The following is an 18,481-nucleotide window of genomic DNA, read 5'->3' as shown; positions in this document are numbered from 1 at the left end:
CCTCCTAGTGTGCAGCAATGTTATTGCTAGTCAAACTTGTAAGGTGTGTGTGCACGCACTGATCCCCGCTGCTGCTTCAACATATCAATTATACCGAGAGCCGCGCCAAAGCGCCTCGCGAGGCTCCCCCCGCGCCAAAGCGCCTCACGAGGCTCTCCCCGCACCGCAGCGCCGACGAGGGCGGTTCGCCCCGGGCGGGACGCGCGGCCGCAGCGCTTCGGCTCCTTTGTGCCCCCGGGGCCGCGCTCCCCGCCTCGCCCTCCGCACGCCTTTGCCTTCCTCCGCGGAGCGCGTATCCCCGGTTCGGCGGAGGGCTGGGACAGAGGGGGATAGAGGCGCGACCTCGGGTGCCGCTGGGGTCGCGCTCCCCGTCCCCGAGCGGTGAGGAGCCCGTCCCGGGGGGGGGGGGGGAGGAGAGGGGCGGTGTGCCCGGCCGGACACAGCGCGGGGGGGGGCGCGGGAAGCAGCAAAAGGGACCCTTTCCCGTAGGAGGGTCCTACCACATCTCCCCGCTCGCGGGGGGGGACTTCGAAACGGCGGGCGGGTAGCCCCAAGCTGCGGGTTGGTGGGGCTGAAAGCGCCGTCCGTGCGGGGGAGAACTGTGCTCTCTGGCAGAGGGAACAGCGCGGGCTCGGCTGGTGCACCTTACGCGAGCAGCAGCGGCTGTAGTGTTGTCTGGTTTCTGAGGAAACCGAGGCTCGTACCGAGAGGAGCTGCGTGGGACAGAATGCAGGTTGCACTCCCGAATCTGTGTGGTGTTGGAAAGGCTATAGCAGCATCTCCCAAAGGGGCAGAGATCTCAGGCTGCTCCGTCGCTCCAAAGGCATTGTAAACTTCGCTTCCATAAATCAAAGCTGTCACCTGGGCCGGTCTCCTCTTTTCCCATGCAACTGTGTGCCTGTTGGAAACGTAGCTTGGCTCCTAATCTAACAATATCCTCTTATCTTGACTTTTCTTTCCATTTCTGTTCCAAACCAAATTAAGACACACCAACTTTATGTTAAAACAGAGACTGCATTCAAATCCTTTGTATTAAATAGCATCTGTGTTTGCATTCTGTTTTAATACAAAATGCTTTGGATTGCAGCTAATACCAGGAGATATGAAACTGGTTAGTCCCCACATGTTGCACATAAAAAGAATTCATAATGAGCATCTGTGGGATGTGGAATGGATCCCATGAGTTAGCTGAAGACCTCATAACGTAAGAGCTGAGAAGCCTAAGTGAATTATGACTCTCTTTCCTCGCAAGTAGGATTAATTTTCTATCCCACTTATATTCATTATCTATCCTGTTTATACTATAGGGACATCAATTGTTTGAGTGTTAAATATGAAGACTTTACAGAAACGTGTAGGTTAGATAGCTTGCAGAGAAGAGGGGGGAAGGTTATTACTAGCAAAAATGTTATTCAAACTCCATATTTAAAGAGCAGGATTTGATAAAGCTGCTCACTTTTTTTTTTTTTTTTTGAAAGGAGGGCAAATTCTACGCTATTCTCTTACAACATATTTAAAATGTACAGTTTACAAAGTACCCTCCATCTGCCTGTGGCCCTCCCAGTGATGTCAATAGGAATTTTGCATGCAGATGAAGGCCTGTATATGGCCTTTAGAGAGCAGGTCAGTAAATGGCTGGAGGAATAATTAAAGACTTCTGAGCTGCTCCTTTCCTTTTTCTTACAATATAGTACAAGACTGGCATGAATATAGGCTGGGCTACCACTCTAATTGGCTATGGAATAACACTGAAAGGAATTTAAATGTGGGCAGTAGCCATTTTCCAAATGATCACTCCATTACAGTAGTTTTGTCTGTCAATGCATGGCCAGGCAGTAGAGTGGATGTAATCATGTCGAAGTCCCCATCATTCGCTGCTCTACAGTGGTAACTCTAAGCAGATTTTCATGTTTCAAAGGGGCAGCCGGGACAGAGCGCCTGCCTTCAGCAAGTTTACTTCAGCTTAATCCCAAATGTCACCCTTTTTCATCCACGTAGGCAGAACCAGGATCTCTGGATATTTAATAAAATCTCATGACTATTGATTAATACCTTAATTTAAGTGTTAATGTAACTGAAAAGCTAGTCAAGATAACTTTGCTTGCACAAGTAGTCCCACTGGATCAGTGGAACTACTGACAAGTAGTTTCTTGTGCTGTAAAACGAGCAGGATTCAAAGATGGGTTTGTGAATGTCTACAGAATACAGAAGCATTTTCATTCTCATAGCCCCTAAAAAAGATATCAAGTAAGAAAACTTTGTCTCATACCTGAAGGTAAGTCCATTTTGATTGTATCTTTTTTTTTTCAAAATTAACCACAATGGCAAAATCCAATAAGAATTTCTGAGACGTTATACAATGATGAAAATATCATCAAGCTTATACTCTGTGCCATATTAAATAGCTTGGACCCAATTCACCGTGTATTTCACTAGTGCTACAACCTGCCGTGATGGATTTAAATTAATTTGGTGCAGTATGCTAGTGTAAATGAGATGAGAAGCAAGCCAAAGGTTTTTAATGGAGTTTATCTCTCATTTTGCTCAAATTATTGACAGATTCTGGTGCCCAAGTGACATCGTCTTTGGCTCAGTACCATATACTATTGTAAGATATTCTGCGAGTTGCTCTAGTATTGATTAAGGTAAGAAATGTTCTAATGGAGTACTGCTGTTTCTAACAATGTACTGTAGACCTTCCTCTCTTAGGCAAAAACATAGAAAAGATAAAAATTAAAACCACATGACAGTGTGTGATATAATAACATTTAATATTTATGCTTTACATATACCTATCTATCACAATTATCTATTATATCTTTATTCGCATTGTCAGTGTACTACTATTCCTTTCTTTCACAGGTGAAAAAATATCTCTTCTCTGGAAATTCATTTCCATTTACTTAAAGTTAAATGGTTTGACTTTGAATTTTCATTATCTGCCGTTGGAAGGAGCCTGTGACAGGTATGAGAGAGAATGCTACAAAGCTTCATTGTATCATCTAATTTTTGCTTCACTTTAGTCAGATATCATTTAAGTAGAGAGTAAAATACTATACGTAGAACAGGATAAGATAGAACAAAACAGAACAGAAATAAAATAAAATGAAAATAGGGTATATAATGAATTACAGTAGAAAAATGCCTTTATCTTGAAGTGATTTTTTTTTTTTTTAGTTATACTGATTCCTCACTAGTGAGAAAATTGAACTAATTTTATATAAAAGGAATATGTCATAACAGGATATGGCATTTATCTTCCTGAGATAGGGGTGACCTCATCATTCACAAGTGGCGTAGCTATGAATGAGTAATCAGCCTCCCCACCCATTAAGCATAGATAAAGTCCACATCTTCTGTCTTAAGTATTAAATATTCGATTTATTATTTTACAGCTCACCATCTCTACAAGTGTCCGCTGAATGTTGCTTCAGTTGCTGCTTCCAAAATGCATCATCGCTGTGGAGCAAATAAGCTCCTCAGAAGGTGCCCTGCATAACAGTAAATGTAGGAAGAGAAGGGAAATGAAAAATAACAGAGGAGAAGAAAACAAGAGAAGATGGACCCGCAGGAAAAATATTGTGAACAGAACAGGGATAAGGAGATTCCTTAACTGACCCATACTTTTCTTGCCTGTAATATTCCAAGAGCTTTGTAACATACAAGCCGTGAAAATATTTTTCATATTAATACCTCACATATATCAGCTGCCTTATATCTCAAGTTATATTGCTGGAGTTATTCCCAAAGGAATTTATATATGTATAATGCGAGAGAAATATATAGTTAGGAAAGAATTCCTTTTTGCTATTTATCAGCAGTGCATGTTAGAGAAGAGCTGCAGTTAAAAAAATACAGTTTCTTTCTAGAACTATATAAGATAACATAATTTTCTTCTTCAAATGATGTCACGTGCTGCATTTTGTTTTCATTCCTTTGTAAAAGCAATGACTGCAGTTGAAAGAAAATATTTGGAGTTTAATTTTAAATCAAAAAGAACTGGCTGTTCATCCGTTCAGAAGAAAAACCTCTAAATAGAACATGAAGTCAGGAAAAAGACCATCAAAACTTAAATAGGAAGTACTCAGATATTTTCCATCTTCACAATTCCTTGACGTGTACTCAAGGCTCAAAGAGCAGGTGAGGGAAGTGTCTTTTCCGAAAGGTTGCACTGGGAATGAAGGGCAAGATTAAGGTAGCCCCCTCCCCCTCTATATTTAAAAGAAAAGCAAGCAGAGAGTAAGATAGAAGGAAAGTGCCTGGGGAAAGTTGCATCACTATCGAAGTCATAAAAGATGTATAAGGACATCAGTGGAAGAACTAGAAAAACTATTAGAAGAATGCCCTACAGGGCTATCCCAGTGGCTCAGCGATTAGCACACTGTGCTGCCACTGGGAAAATGCAGCTAAGGTTCAAGGCTGATCTTAGGATCTCACTCATTGGTACTGTCAGCTGAGAGCCTTACGAGGGTGGTGAGTCCACAGTGGAGAAAGACTGATACATTGCTCGCATGACCAAAGGTAGGTATCTGGGCTCTGTTTTGACCACTGATGTCATCTCAGGAAGGAGTGAGGATTGCGATTTTTCTACTGTCAATTAGCCTAATTCGTTCCCGGTGCGCTAGCAAAGGAGCTCCCTGGCCTACTGCATAATGACAAAGGACAGCTGATTTTCCAAGACTGGAACATCAGTATTAAAGTACATTTCTCGTGTTGTATACTTTGCCCTGGTCCCACATTTTAGTGAATGAGTTCTTTCTTAGCAGCAGAGGTTTCCTGCAGTGTTGATGGCCCACAAATTTTCTAGCAGCTCCAGCAGAAGATCAAGGGACAGCCAGCTAGTTTTCCCAGACTCTGCTTCTGCAGAGAACACGTAATCTGTGATGTTCTTCCAGGCAGTTTAGCACCTGTGTATCCAATTCCCTTGTCTTCGAGATCAGTGTATGCTTCCAAAGTAGCATAATCTGCTACTTTATTGGCATCAAACTGAGGTCGTGGAGACCACAACTAAATTGTGCTGCTTCCACCTCCACGATTCATAGTACACAGTCTGATAAGAAGCTTAATTCAAGGAAGAGGACAACCAAATCATGCAGATACTTTTTTTATCTCCAGGGCTTCTAAGAGGTATCAGCATATTATCTTGTGTTCTTACCACATCCAGATTTTTGGTCCAGTAATTCCCTTTGGTCCTGCTCGTCCCTAAGGCAAGTGAAACTTACAAAGGACACAGGGCTAGTCAACACCACTTTTCCTTTTATTTATTTATTTATCTATCTTTATTTGTAGCCTTTGTCAGTGTTCCTAAAACAAAATAATCTGTGAAGCAGCTGTTGGTGTGTCCTGAAAAGACAACATCAATAGGCAGCTCAAGGTTTTTTGACTGTGCTTATCCTTTCCCTCACTAAATTGTCTTTCCCCTGTAATTCAAAAGAAACAGAATATGCTCTTTCTTGTAATTCTTTTTTTGATGAGTGAATCCACTTTAATTATATATACAGCAAAAAAAGCATCAAGCTTTCACTCGGAGCTCTTTCAGACAAGTCTAGTACAGTCCAATGTAGCCTTTCTTCCTTGGTAGCACCAGCAATGCTCTGCTGGGTCATGCAGCAGTGAACATGAAACGAGCATTCACAACACTACCAATGCCTGTGTTTCCTTTCTTACAATCCAAGTTGGAAGTCCCAATCAGAACCAAACCCACCAGTGTATAAGTAGGAGCTGGGATCTCTCAGCAGCAGACATTGTAAGTGTCCAGTACAGTTTAAAGCTGCGCTACGTCCTTAAAGCCATGCTTCTCCACAGCTGGTTTGGGGTTTTTTTTTTCCTGTTTTATAACAGCAGCATTATTTTTCCTCTCACTGAAGAAGACAGTGCCAGCAGCATTATTTTTCCTCTCACTGAAGAAGACAGTGCATCGTGTTCCTGCATAGCGTGGTCCCAGGTGGGCAGCCATGTGAATCTGGGACTCTGCGAACAGTTTCTGAAACTTCAAGCTTGTGTGAAAGTCAGAAATAAATACTTTGATCTTTAGTCCTACTGTCTTTTTCAAAAATAATCAAGACTTCTAAGGAAATGTGTGTGTCAAATATTTGAATGCAGGCTAGCCTGCCTGAGAATGCATCCTTGAATAGGTACAGGAATATTTAACAGAGCACTGTTCTTATTAGTTGCAACTGTTTATTATTCTATAATTCCAGTTCTCACTGTTAAGAAGCTGATTGTCCAAATTCCTTCCTTTTTTTTTTCTTAATCAAGAAATTCAAGGGTTGTGCGTACTCACAGGAGGCCTTCAAAGTATAAATACATCTCAAATCTTACTTTTTCCATTTCAAACTTTTCTTGGGTTAAGAAACAAACAAACCTTTCTAGTATTTATACATGGTCTCTCAGAAACCTTAGAGAGATAGCCTTATTCATGTCAAAGTTAGACTTCCATCCATATTACTTGCAGTTCTGTCATTGCTATCCATACTGTAACCATTGAGAAGAACTAAGGAGTATGACATGCAGCATTCAACCAAGTGTCCTTACATTCCTTGCTCAAGGAGTTTAATGTCAACAAAGCCAGAAAATAATCTGATTTCTTTTCAGTCCAGTGCTAGACCTTTAAATTTTCTTTTTCACGGGGAGAGTGGGCCCAGGGCTCAGTGCTCGGTCCAGTCCTGTTCAATGTCTTTATCAATGACCTGAATGAAGGGATCCAATGCACCTTAAGTAAGTTTGTGGATGACACTAAGCTGGGTGGAAGCGTGGATCTGCTGGAGGGTAGGGAGGCTCTGCAAAGGGATCAGAACAGGCTGGATTGATGGGCTGAGACCAATAGCGTGAGGTTTAACAAGGCCAAATGCCGGGTCCTGCTCTTGGGGCACAACAACGCTATGCAGTGCTACAGACTAGGAGAAGTCTGTCTAGAAAGCTGCCTGGAGGAGGAGGACCTGGGGGTGTTGGTTGACAGTCGTCTGAACATGAGCCAGCAGTGTGCCCAGGTGGCCAAGAAGGCCAATGGCATCTTGGCTTGTATCAGAAATGGCGTGACCAGCAGGTCCAGGGAGGGGATTCTCCCCCTGTACTCGGCACTGGTGAGGCCGCACCTCGAATCCTGTGTTCAGTTCTGGGCCCCTCACTCCAAAAAGGATGTTAAGGCTCTGGAGCGTGAACAGAGAGGAGCAACGAAGCTGGTGAGGGGGCTGCAGAACAAGTCTTACAAGGAGCGGCTGAGGAAACTGGGGTTCTTTAGCCTTGAGGAGAGGAGGCTGAAGGGGGACCTTATTGCTCTCTATAACTACCTGAAAGGAGGTTGTGGAGAGGAGGGAGCTGGGCTCTTCTCCTAGGTGACAGGGGACAGGACAAAGGGGAATGGCCTCAAGCTCTGCCAGGGGAAGGTCAGGCTGGACATCATGAAAAAATTTTTCACAGGAAGGGTCATTGGGCACTGGCAGAGGCTGCCCAGGGAGGGGGTCGAATCACCTTCCCTGGAGGTGTTTAAAAGACGGGTGGATGAGGTGCTCAGGGACATGGTTTAGCAGTTGATAGGAATGGTTGGACTCGGTGATCGTGGAGGTCTTTTCCAACCTAGTGATTCTATGATTCTATGACTGGTCAGTGAAAGTCACTCCTTGCCAAGGATATCAACCTTTTCTTCTCCATATGTGATGCAGAAGAAAAAGCAAGGGAACTCCTCCAGCCAAACTATCATTTCTCTTGACATGGGTCCTTTATTTTGGAGAAAACTTCCTACGGATTGTCAGGCATATTTCATTTAATATAGATTTGGCCTTTTCAGTCTGGAAGAAGAAGAAATATCAGAGAGTTCATATGAGTAGATGTTATAACAATAGCAATGCAATGACAGAGTTTTTAGTTGTGACCTGTAATAATCACTATTCATCTCCTCAGCTTCTCGATTTCTGCAGCAACTTTGTGGAAAAATGTTTTTGTTTCAGACTGTAGCATCACAGGAAGTTTCATCATTAAAAAATATAAATGGAAAAATGATTTCCTTTAATTTCGCTAACTCAATATTTCTTCCTGAAGTAGTTAAACCACATACAGATAAAAAATATCAAACAGATACAAGTAATTTTGAATCTTTTGGGGGGTATTCAGACCATATAGCAGTATTCTAATATTCAAATGTAATCACTGAATTAATCTAAACATTATAATTTTGTCTTGAAGAATATTATTAACAGTCCATCGTATTTTTTATGCCATCAATTCAGTAACAGCTTTTCTGTGTGACTGGCCCCTTACTATATGCCAACCAAGTACAGCAACTAGATATATACAGAATATACTATAAGCTGTTACTCTTTCTGAAGCTGAACTTTTGATTTTAATCAGTCTTACTCAACTATTGTCAGCTTATGTAGAAGTACATAATTATGTGGAAGAAGGGGCGAAGAACGGCATAATAAAGATAATCTATACAAAAAAACCTTGAATTAACAAAATGACTAATACTGATATATCGAACACCCAAAGAAGTAAAAAAAATAACAAAGCTGAGATTTTTCTTGAACTCATTAAACGTCTTACACTTTTTACGGGATGCACTAATGATACTTCAAAGTGTGCATATCTGAAGATAGTAAGAAATAGTATTCGGTTTATATAGCAATAGTATTCTTAGCTTTCAGAATATTCTTATTATTGGTGCTTGCTACTTCCACTAGCATTACGCTTTTGCATTTGCTTTCTAGATGAAGAAGAGTCCACGAGTGGGAATAATGCAAAATAATTTGACTTCTGAGAGACTGTAAGCTCTTCAAACGTGTTGTTATAGCAGATGATGCTTGACATTGCAAATCACTCTGTATTCCTTTTACACAGAAGTCCTGGTATCTGTAACAGATGTATACTTCCATTCATGTGGTGCTGTTTGGTTAGTAGAACACACATAACTGGAGTTAAATAATTTAATTTATAGAGTTAAAAATATCTGCTATCTTCACTGTTAATTAGGAAGATCTTTAAAAACTGAAAGAATATCCATTAATATGGTTTTCAGGGAAAACAAGCATTCAGGAAAAAAGAAATAAACATATCACATACAAGCAAAACATGCTAACCGGAAAGTACCTTCGTAATTACCAAACAGCATTTCTTCAGGTATGGACTGCATTTTGGTATTGTTCATTTTGTCACACACACATTATTCCATAAACTAAAAAATAACATTGTTCTGCAAGCAGATGCCTAGTGATTTATTATTAGGTTAAGTTATTGTGCTGTAGGAAGATAAAATTGCCACTAACCTTTCAAAGGAGGTCCAGGGCTGAATCCTCACTATCCTACAGAAACTAGAGTTTGAGTCTCCTGTTAACTTCGCCTAGAGTTGGGGCCGAGGGAAACAGTATCTTTCAATGTTAAGCCACTGTTTTTTATGTATGAATATTCATAAATCCAGTCAACTCAAAATGGAGACGACTGTCTGAGATACAGTCCTTGTTTGGAAAGCAAACCTGAGGATTTCCTGAGGCTTCGTGCTGTGAGAAAAGGAGCTGTTAAGCAGAAGATGAGTCGATGTCTTTTTCCACCGCTAAGTACTAAAGTTAATGTGACTGTGAATCTATATTTCTTTGTTCAGAATTACTGTAAATGTTCTCTTGTGGAGAAATTGCTCAGTCTAAAGATAATTATAGTTACACAGTCATTCAGGTGAATTAGTGCAGGGAAACGAGGAAGGCTAACCTCATCTCTAATGGACAGAAGCAGTATGCAGTGACTGACTCTAAACACTGGCTCTTCTGAAGTGTCTTAGCTTGGATACCAGCAATAGTATCTGCTTGGATAGCAGATGTGTATGCCCTACTCACAGCTAATTATTTCTGCAGAGTGACAGTATGATAGTGATTAAAAATATATATTAATATATATGATATATTAGACCTATAAATATATCTTGCCTGATTTATTTGGTCTGAGCACATCTATAAATTGTCTGGCTTCTGAAGGAAAATGGCAACATTGTCTTGCATGTAGAGGGATAGATTTCAAGTTAAATCAGTGATTACAACACAAAAATCTAAATGAATGACAAACTCTGAAGAGCTCAAACACGGCAAATTGTAATAGATAAATATTAGAGGGCTTGTGTATGTCTTGAACAGATACCAAACCTGAGATGTGGATGAATGGAAGAAAAAAAAATAAATTTCATCTGAGAAACCAAGAAAAATAAGAGCATTATAGTGCAGCATAGTGGTCATAACTGCTACACACCTTATTCAGTCATGAATTTGAGTAATAATTGAATTGTAGTCTATTTAAAGCAAGCAAGATAAAGCAGGCATGCCCATCTTCCCCCAGTTATCTCCATTGTCAGTTTAATTTCCTGGAAAAAAATTTGTAGTTTCCTAAAAAACCCGTAAACCAACAAACAAAAAACCCACCAACAAAAGAAACCCTAAACCCCTCGCAAAACATCACACACACACAAAAAAGGCATAAAGAAGTATTTTAAGCATATCACATTTAACTTTTCTTAAGACCATCGTGAACGACAAGGAGGACTGCTGATCCACTTGGTTTTGAAAATATCTTTCTGGGTTTTGCATCTTCCCCCACCCGCTAGAAAAGAGTTTATAAAAGGGTACTAGTAAAAAAGACTGCAAGATTCTTCTTTCTTTCATATGAAGTAATACGCAGTACTGCTTATCTGGAGTCAACAAACTACAATCAGAAGAAACAAGTTTTCACTGAAGCATATTGAGGTTTGCTTTTGTCTTTGTAAAGTGTTTGAACGTTTGGTCTTGAAAGTATGATTAGGAATCAGTAGTCTGGTGCTATTAAAATGAGTATTAAAGTGAATTGAGAATAATTTTTAATAGTGTTTCATTGAAGTCAATGGGCCAACATTATCAGAAGGGTCTCATTGAAGTTGTGGAGATTAATTTTTTATTTCAAGCCATTGAAGTCAAAAGGAACAGGCTACAGAAAGTTAACCCCACATGGTGCGATTACATTCAATACAGCCTTATCTTGTGAAGGAAAAAAAGACTTCCAAGTGCAAGATGTGCGTATCATCACTTTCACTCAATATATTAAAAAAAAAAACCCTAGTATTATCAGAGGCTGGTGGAGTGACTGTAAACAGATGTTGCAGCCAGACTTCTAGGATAGTCGTACAATACTATTTAACAGCACAGCTCACATAATAACACAGGATGTTTGCAAAAGACAAATGTTAGACAAGATATCACCTATCCTATACTCTTTGAACAGTGTCTCAAGCTCTTGCTTTTGCTAGGTAGCCATGAGAATCGGGCTGAAGGAATCCAATGTCTCACGCAGAGAGTAACATTTGTAAAAAGCACATTCACTCCCTTTCCCAAAATGAAAATAAAGTCTTCTGCCAGGAGAGAAAGGATACCTTTGCAACATTTGACTAATGGAGAATAAATTTAGCTATCTATCATCAGGGAAAGGAATCTTTGATATTTGTTAAAACTTTAAATGTAATCACTGTTAACTTCTCAAATGTTTAGAGAAGCTCACATAAAAACAGTAGGTGCACCACTAGGTCCTACTCTATTTTGGATGAGTTAATAGTGAGAGACTTCCTTTGCTTTACCATTACATAGAAGCTATCATTCCCCAAATGTAACTGTATAATCACTTTACGGCAGAAAACGATCTTAGTGGGCGAATACTATAAACAAGCACAGATTAGATATGTGGAGGTATATAAATAGATGTGCTGGTTTGTGGTTTTGGGATCATTTGGGTTTTGCATTTGTTTTTTTCTCCAAAACTTTAAAAATCTTCTCTTTTCTCTAGATCTATTTCCCATTGATTAAAAATGCTACTGTAAACGCTTTTAATTTTAAAGTGTAAGTACAGCAATTCAAAGTTTCATTGAATTCTTAGTTTGTTCCATTCATGTGTGTTTCTGTAGCTCAGAATAATTCTGTAATTATGGAACTGCCGGAGTGACAGTACTATTTAATGTCCCATCATCACTGGGACAAAGGACATACGCCGACTTAGATGATGTATACAGGGTGACGAAAGATAAGCATAGTATGTTTAATGCGGTTATTACAGGACTGAGTCAGTCAATGTAGATCATAGAATGGTTTGGGTTGGAAGGGGCCTTCAAGATCATCCAGTTCCAACCCCTCTGCCATGGGCAGGGACATCTCCCCCTAGATTAGGCTGCCCAAGGCCCATCCAACTCAGCCATGAACACTTCAGGAACGGGGCATCCACAGCTTCCATGAGTGACCTGTTCAAGTGTCTCACCACCCTTATTGTGAAGAATTTCCTCATGTTTAGTCTCATTGTGCCCCTCTCCAATTTAGAGCCGCTGCCCCTAGTCTTATCACTACAAGCCTTTGTAAAAGTCTCTCCCCAGCTTTCACGTACATCCCCTTCAGTTACTGGATGAGCTTAAGTAGTGTCAAACCTATCCTCTGAAACTCCAGGTGGGCAATGATGAGAACTAAGCAGCAAAACCGTCCTGGCTCCTTCAAGCACAATACATTATTTTCTTCATTCTACCCGAGCTGCAGGTAGCAAATCAGACTTTGCAGTACAGAAGACATTTATGTAACTTTAAAGTTGTACCAGCATATAACACTTTTCAGGTCAGCTTGGGAATGTTGGTTCCTGACCAGCTATGCTAGTACAATACTCTGTTCTCTGTTGCAGTGCTCACACTGACACTTGGTCATTTAATGCCGACTCTCAGCAAAGGTTTTACAGGATTTTTTTCTACCGTTACACACCCTTGTGATGCAGTTTCACAGATAGTTGCAAGGAAATATCATTCTTTTTACGTATTTGTTTATCTTACAAACTCGCCTAGATTTTTCTCATCATGAAATTGGTTATTCAAATCTTTTTTAAAATCTTAAAAATTAAAAAAGATTTATATTGTATATCTGGAGATATTCTCAACAAAATGTCTTCATAGAGCGGCATGGAGCTACTGAAAAATACAGTGATCAAAAAGGTTTTTGAATAAGCATCACAGCCACTTCTTGTGTGGGTCACTGAAAACTGACTTATTGGTTTGGGCTGAGACAAGTTCTCAGCAGCTCTGCTTGCTTGCTTGAACAGCACAAAGGGAGGACGATTCACAATCCCAATAGTTTCTGAAGGACAAATACTAGTGAAGAAAGAATGAAAATTATGTTTTTAGTTTAATACCTTTTAAAAAAATAACTGAAGCAGGAAAGTTAGATGCTAGGATTAGTCAAATCAATGTGAGTTGAAATGGCTGAGATGATAAACCCTAAAAAAGCAGAATTTTTTTAATGGTAACTTTACCGCAATGTTCGTTGTAGAAGGGCATATTTATAATTATGTATGTGTGGTAGGACCCCTGTAAAGTAATAACTTTTAATGAACTAGCCCTGTTAAAATAATACATTTCTGGGCACCAAACCAAATATGTGCAGAAATACAGTGCAAACCTTCTGAATGTTAAAGCAGGAAGCTAAAAAGAAAATAAAGAAAAATAACGAAAAGAATGTTCAGTAGGAATTGAACTGATAAGCCTGCTCATATTAAGAGTTGTACATGTTTTCGTGAAATCAAAATAAATTTGATAAAAAAACCCTTTTAAAATTACTGTATGCTGAAGAAATAGTATTTATTAAAAATAAAAATAAAAGATTTTTCCATAAGAAGGTTGCTTCTAATTTCATCTCCTGTGCTGATTTCATGAGAATTATACCAAGAATGCATTTGTTCCTTTTAGAGTATTTGTTTTGTAGTAGATATATGTTTTGCTTTATTAGGACAGCAGTGCACAGTGTTTGATAGAGATCCAGTCTCTAATCAACAAACCTTATTCTGCTTTAAAAGCCTGAACCTGTGCAGAGCTTAGATCTACATCATCAAATAGTTTTAAATACCCAACTCTTTTTGGGAAAAAAAGAAAGAGTTATGCTACCTGAGATCCAGATCTTCAGAGATAATTGGTTTTCTGAAGTCCAGTGAGCGCCAATATCATCACGTCTCGGAGGCAGTCAGCCTCTTGATGCTTCAGACATACGCTGTCATTCTCACATGACATTCAACTTTCCTCCCTAAATTTAGGGGCCAAAGCCGGTAATGATATTCAGTCTCATAATGACAGGACCAGGGTATATAACTGTTTACTTAGTTTTATATAACTCATCTGGGAGGAACTCAAGATGAAAGGAACATGTCAAACATTCATTTTTACTTCCCTCGGCATCAGTCGATCCTCAGGAATACAATTAGCTTGTTAAGGCTTTCATTAGGAGTACATCTTCCTTCATTTCATGCTCTAACATCAGATCAATTTGTTGCTGAAATTCATTCTCTTTTTAAAAAGGGAGGAGAATTGGGCTCTAGGAGCTGGGGAAGTGACCCACCTGGTAAGCCAGCTTCCTCCAAGTGACAAAAAAAAAGCCTCAAAACTGAAGATTGTTAAAAAAAAGAGACAAGAAATCTGTTAAGATTTGGATAATAAATAAAAGTGTGAGAAGTAAAGAGTAATCCCAAATGCTAAAGAATAAGAACATCATAGTCAACTACTTTTCTAACTTTTATTTTGAAGGTTAAGTATTTCTCCCCTTAACAACATTCCAATAATGGTTTCAGTGTCATTTTTGTACCTTGTGTATTCATCATTTCACTTTTCAGTACTCATGTGTTTCAGAAAATAAATTTTACTCAGATATAGTTGAAAACATGTTGCTGGGAAGTTTTAAGAAGTGATACAAGAAGAGTAAAAAATAGCGTTACAAGTATAATGATGTTAGGCATGGAGTTAATTAGTTTATTTCGCTACCTGTGTTTGCTGACGCCGTGATACAGCTTGCTGCCATAGTCACTTGTTCTGAAGTCGCCTGAATTGAAAGGCAGGTTCTGGTGCTTCACATCTACATTTCTATGGATGAAATATAGTGGATTAAGTGATTCCGAGCTGCTAACCTCAGCCTCTATCCTTCTAGCTTTTTCGGAGCTCTTGTGACTCATTGCCATTCTCCTGAAGTCACAGAGAAAGGACAGACGGTTTTAAATACAAGCACAGAAAAGTCTATCAGGCATATGGAGATAACAGCCCAGAATTTTTATGAGACCTTGGAGAAGCTGGTTTGCCAGATCAAAATGTTGGAGGTTGACTTATTTTACCTTAGGAGAAAATTTCCCTAAAAGAAATTTGATTTTCTTTTTGGTTTTTTTTTTTTTTGCCAGAAGCATCTGAAAATAATATTACTAATATGTGCCCTTGCTCAGAAATTGATGAAAAAAAGAATACGTAAAGATAACACAGTAGCTGCAAAATAGAACACGTTTCTAAAAATCATTACAAATTGTTTTGAACTTTATTTTAAAGCCCCTTCTCATCAGACTTGCTTGAAGTCCTACCATGTTAGGTTGAAGTCAGTGAGACTTTACTGTGCCAGGATTTGGTCCTTGATAACAACATTATAATGGCTGTAAAGGATTTGCAGAAAAACACAGCATTTGATTACTTGAAGATTTTTGTAAAACACAGTTGTTTGGAGTAAGACAGGGAAGTGAGAGAACAAATGTTTCCTGATATTCTATTGAGTGATTGAGAGTTTTAAAAAATAGTTTTGATAAAACTCTTTTTATTACTTTCCTAATGGGAATGCTAATAGTCAAAGCATCACTGTCCCTAAAAAAATAGTTTTATTCCTATTCTGGTGCTGAATGCCTTGAATTCTGTTGATTTCCAGCACCTTTTAATGGGTGATTTTATAAATACGCTTAGTATGCAAGACATTAAAATAACTCAGCTACATTTAATTTTTTAAGAATGAACTTTATGAAGACCTTCAAATATGAAAAATATTAACACTTCAATCTCCTGAATTTAAAGCTTCATAACGGTGACTTTATTTTCCATTTTATCTACAGAGGCTGCTTTAATAGAATTTGGACAATATATTTTAACAATTTATAATTCCGAGAACACAGTGGAGGCAGAAGCTGCCTGTAATGAAGAGATACCAGAAGCAGGCGGTTCAGTTCATAGAACTTCTTTCATTCATTAAATTTTCATCTAGAGTAAACGTGGCTTGCAGTGGGGAGGGCCACAAAAAGGCACCACACTAAATAAAATACATCACTGGCATAGTCTAAAGAAGTCACTATCAGGCAAAATGCATAGTCAGCTTCTTACCTGTTGCTTTCCATGAATGAACGCTGCTGCCTGTGGCAGTGTGCTAAGGCTCTATTTGACTTCAGGGAGAGCAGAGGAGCAGAGTGAGGCTCTAAAATAACCAAATTCCTACCAGCATCATAGCTACGTTACTCTTTTTAAGGACCAGAGATTTTTTTTTTGCTTTTTCTTCTGCAGAGAGAAATAACCTACCAGCAGTGAATTATGAGCAATCATTGACCATTCAGGGTAATAATCTGTTTATTAAGAGAGCTGTTTACAAAGGTACTGCAATTATAGCTGCCTTCTAAGCAAGCGTACACGTGTCTTCAAATTCTTTGTCTTGCAACCTGTATTTCTTTTAGAGACATACAGAATAAATCCTGAGCAAACGTGACTGAAAATGGCTTTTACCTGAGTCTTTTTTTCCCCCTCATTGCAAGTAAATTCAAGGAGGAAAAGAGAAAGAAATTACTAAAGACTAAAAATAGCTACAAGAATGTTGTTTGTTAGATAGAAATCTAGGAAAACCAGAGTTAAGAATCTCCCCAACTTCAGAAGCTATCACTCAGAACCAAATTCTCATACTTACAATAACTTATAACTTAGAATACTGGCTCAGCAAGTGCTTTTTGGAAATACGGAGTGCTGACCGCCTTCTCCCACGCATGTGAAATGGCTCTATGAAAATGCAGAGGCAAATTTCAGGTGGAGCAGATGATCGCCCAGGTCTTTTAACATCCATGGAGAAGTCGGGTAATCATTGAGTCAGCTGGGTTTACAATTTGATTATGCCTCCCACATGGAAAGTTGCCACCCTGTTCTGGATAGCTTGAGATGGACTGTATTCAGCATATAAAACTCTCTGTAACTTTGTAAATTCAGAACTTGTCAATGCGTTTTTCTCCACTCCATGAATAATTTTAAGTATTTTCTCACAATTTAAATCAATCCTTACTAAATTCCACGTGGCCAAAATTCTACTACTGCATTCTACTACTGGTGAACACCAGCAGTGTGTCCTGAACTCATGCTCAGCCCATAGGTAGTCCTGCTGAATTCAGCATCCTCATCCAGTGCCAAACTGGTAATAGTCTGAAATCCACATTAGTTCACTATTCTCTCCTAAAGGGATAGAAGCAGGAATTAAGTACATCTCAGTGTGAATTCTTGCATCATACATACTACCTCTCTAAGCAATCAGGAGTACAGTGTCTTCTGAGGACAAGGGGACCAGTGACCAAATTGCTATTGAAGCAGTTGAACTCTAAGTACAATGAAGCCCAGAGCCGAAGCCATTTGGCAAAGAGCCTTATGATCTGTTGTACTGTGGCATGGGTTTCCTGCGGAGATTTGGCTTCATCGTGAATGCCGGTGGCCGTTGCCATCACTGTGTGATTGAGGTGGGGATGGAGTAACAATATGGGAGTAGCATTGGGAAATTCAGAATTTTTTTTTCCCCCTTTTTTTTCCAACTTATTTTTCCACTTCCATGTGTTTTTTATTCTGATTTTGAGGACAGAAATAATCATGCACTTACCCTGTAATAATGTAGTAATCTGTCATATAAATACCCTGCCATTATATGGTAATTATGGTTTCATTAAATGATCAACAGCTACCATGTTAGCCAAGGATAATTACACATTTGTGCCCTGTATCTTAAAGTGTTCTCAGCTCCTTTTTTTTTTTTTCTATTGAAAAGGGAGGGAAAATGTTCCCTTGTGAATAAGACCACAATTTGGCCCAATGTATGCATTTATTCAGTATGACTTGGAATGCCACAATCTCCTATTTTGACTTTATTCCACAGCATACCAAGGTCTCATTTAAAGGAACTTCACCACAGCTATTATGGCTACACATTTTCAAAGTTTCCTGAATAAGGGGCCATTCCACATTACCGCTTTTTTTCCTTTTCACTTCCAGTGCCAGTTCATTACTTTCCAGCAATTTAATAACACACCAGTGTGTGGATTACAGCTCTCTGTCTGTACAACCTGGTTCAATATTTGACACTGACCCAAACAATCTGGTAACTTGAACATTTCTGTGATTGTCCTTAGCTCTAAATATCTTCTTATGCTTAGTAAAGAGAGACATTCTCCACTTGCAAAATCTTTTCTTTAAGTTGAAATTGGACGAGTTGGACATGAGCAGTATGTATGATGTTCATAGAAGCAGCATAGAATAGACCAATGCATATAGAGCCGCTAAGTTTTACTATGTAGACAAGGTAAAAAAAATTAACATTTTAGCCATACGTTTTCCTACTGTTGACCTTTTAGCACAAATGTGTGATTATTCACTACGTACAGCTTTTGACCATTCATTGGAATTACGGTTGTCAATAGCTGCAATATTCTG

At 39.1% G+C, this 18,481-nt stretch overlaps 1 long non-coding RNA gene across 1 annotated transcript; it reads left to right on the top strand.

Moving 5' to 3' along the window:
* The first annotated feature begins 511 nt into the window (after nt 1-511).
* Nucleotides 512-8,473, top strand: LOC128852363 (uncharacterized). The gene is made up of 3 exons (XR_008450163.1): nt 512-2,645; nt 2,863-2,965; nt 3,396-8,473. It is a non-coding gene; the product is annotated as an uncharacterized LOC128852363 (long non-coding RNA).
* Nucleotides 8,474-18,481: the final 10,008 nt, after the last annotated feature.

Source organism: Cuculus canorus, chromosome 5, assembly GCF_017976375.1.
Source record: "Cuculus canorus isolate bCucCan1 chromosome 5, bCucCan1.pri, whole genome shotgun sequence".
Classification (NCBI taxonomy): domain Eukaryota; kingdom Metazoa; phylum Chordata; class Aves; order Cuculiformes; family Cuculidae; genus Cuculus; species Cuculus canorus.
Note: the sequence above shows the minus strand (reverse complement) of the source record. Positions and strands in the feature narration are given on the sequence as shown.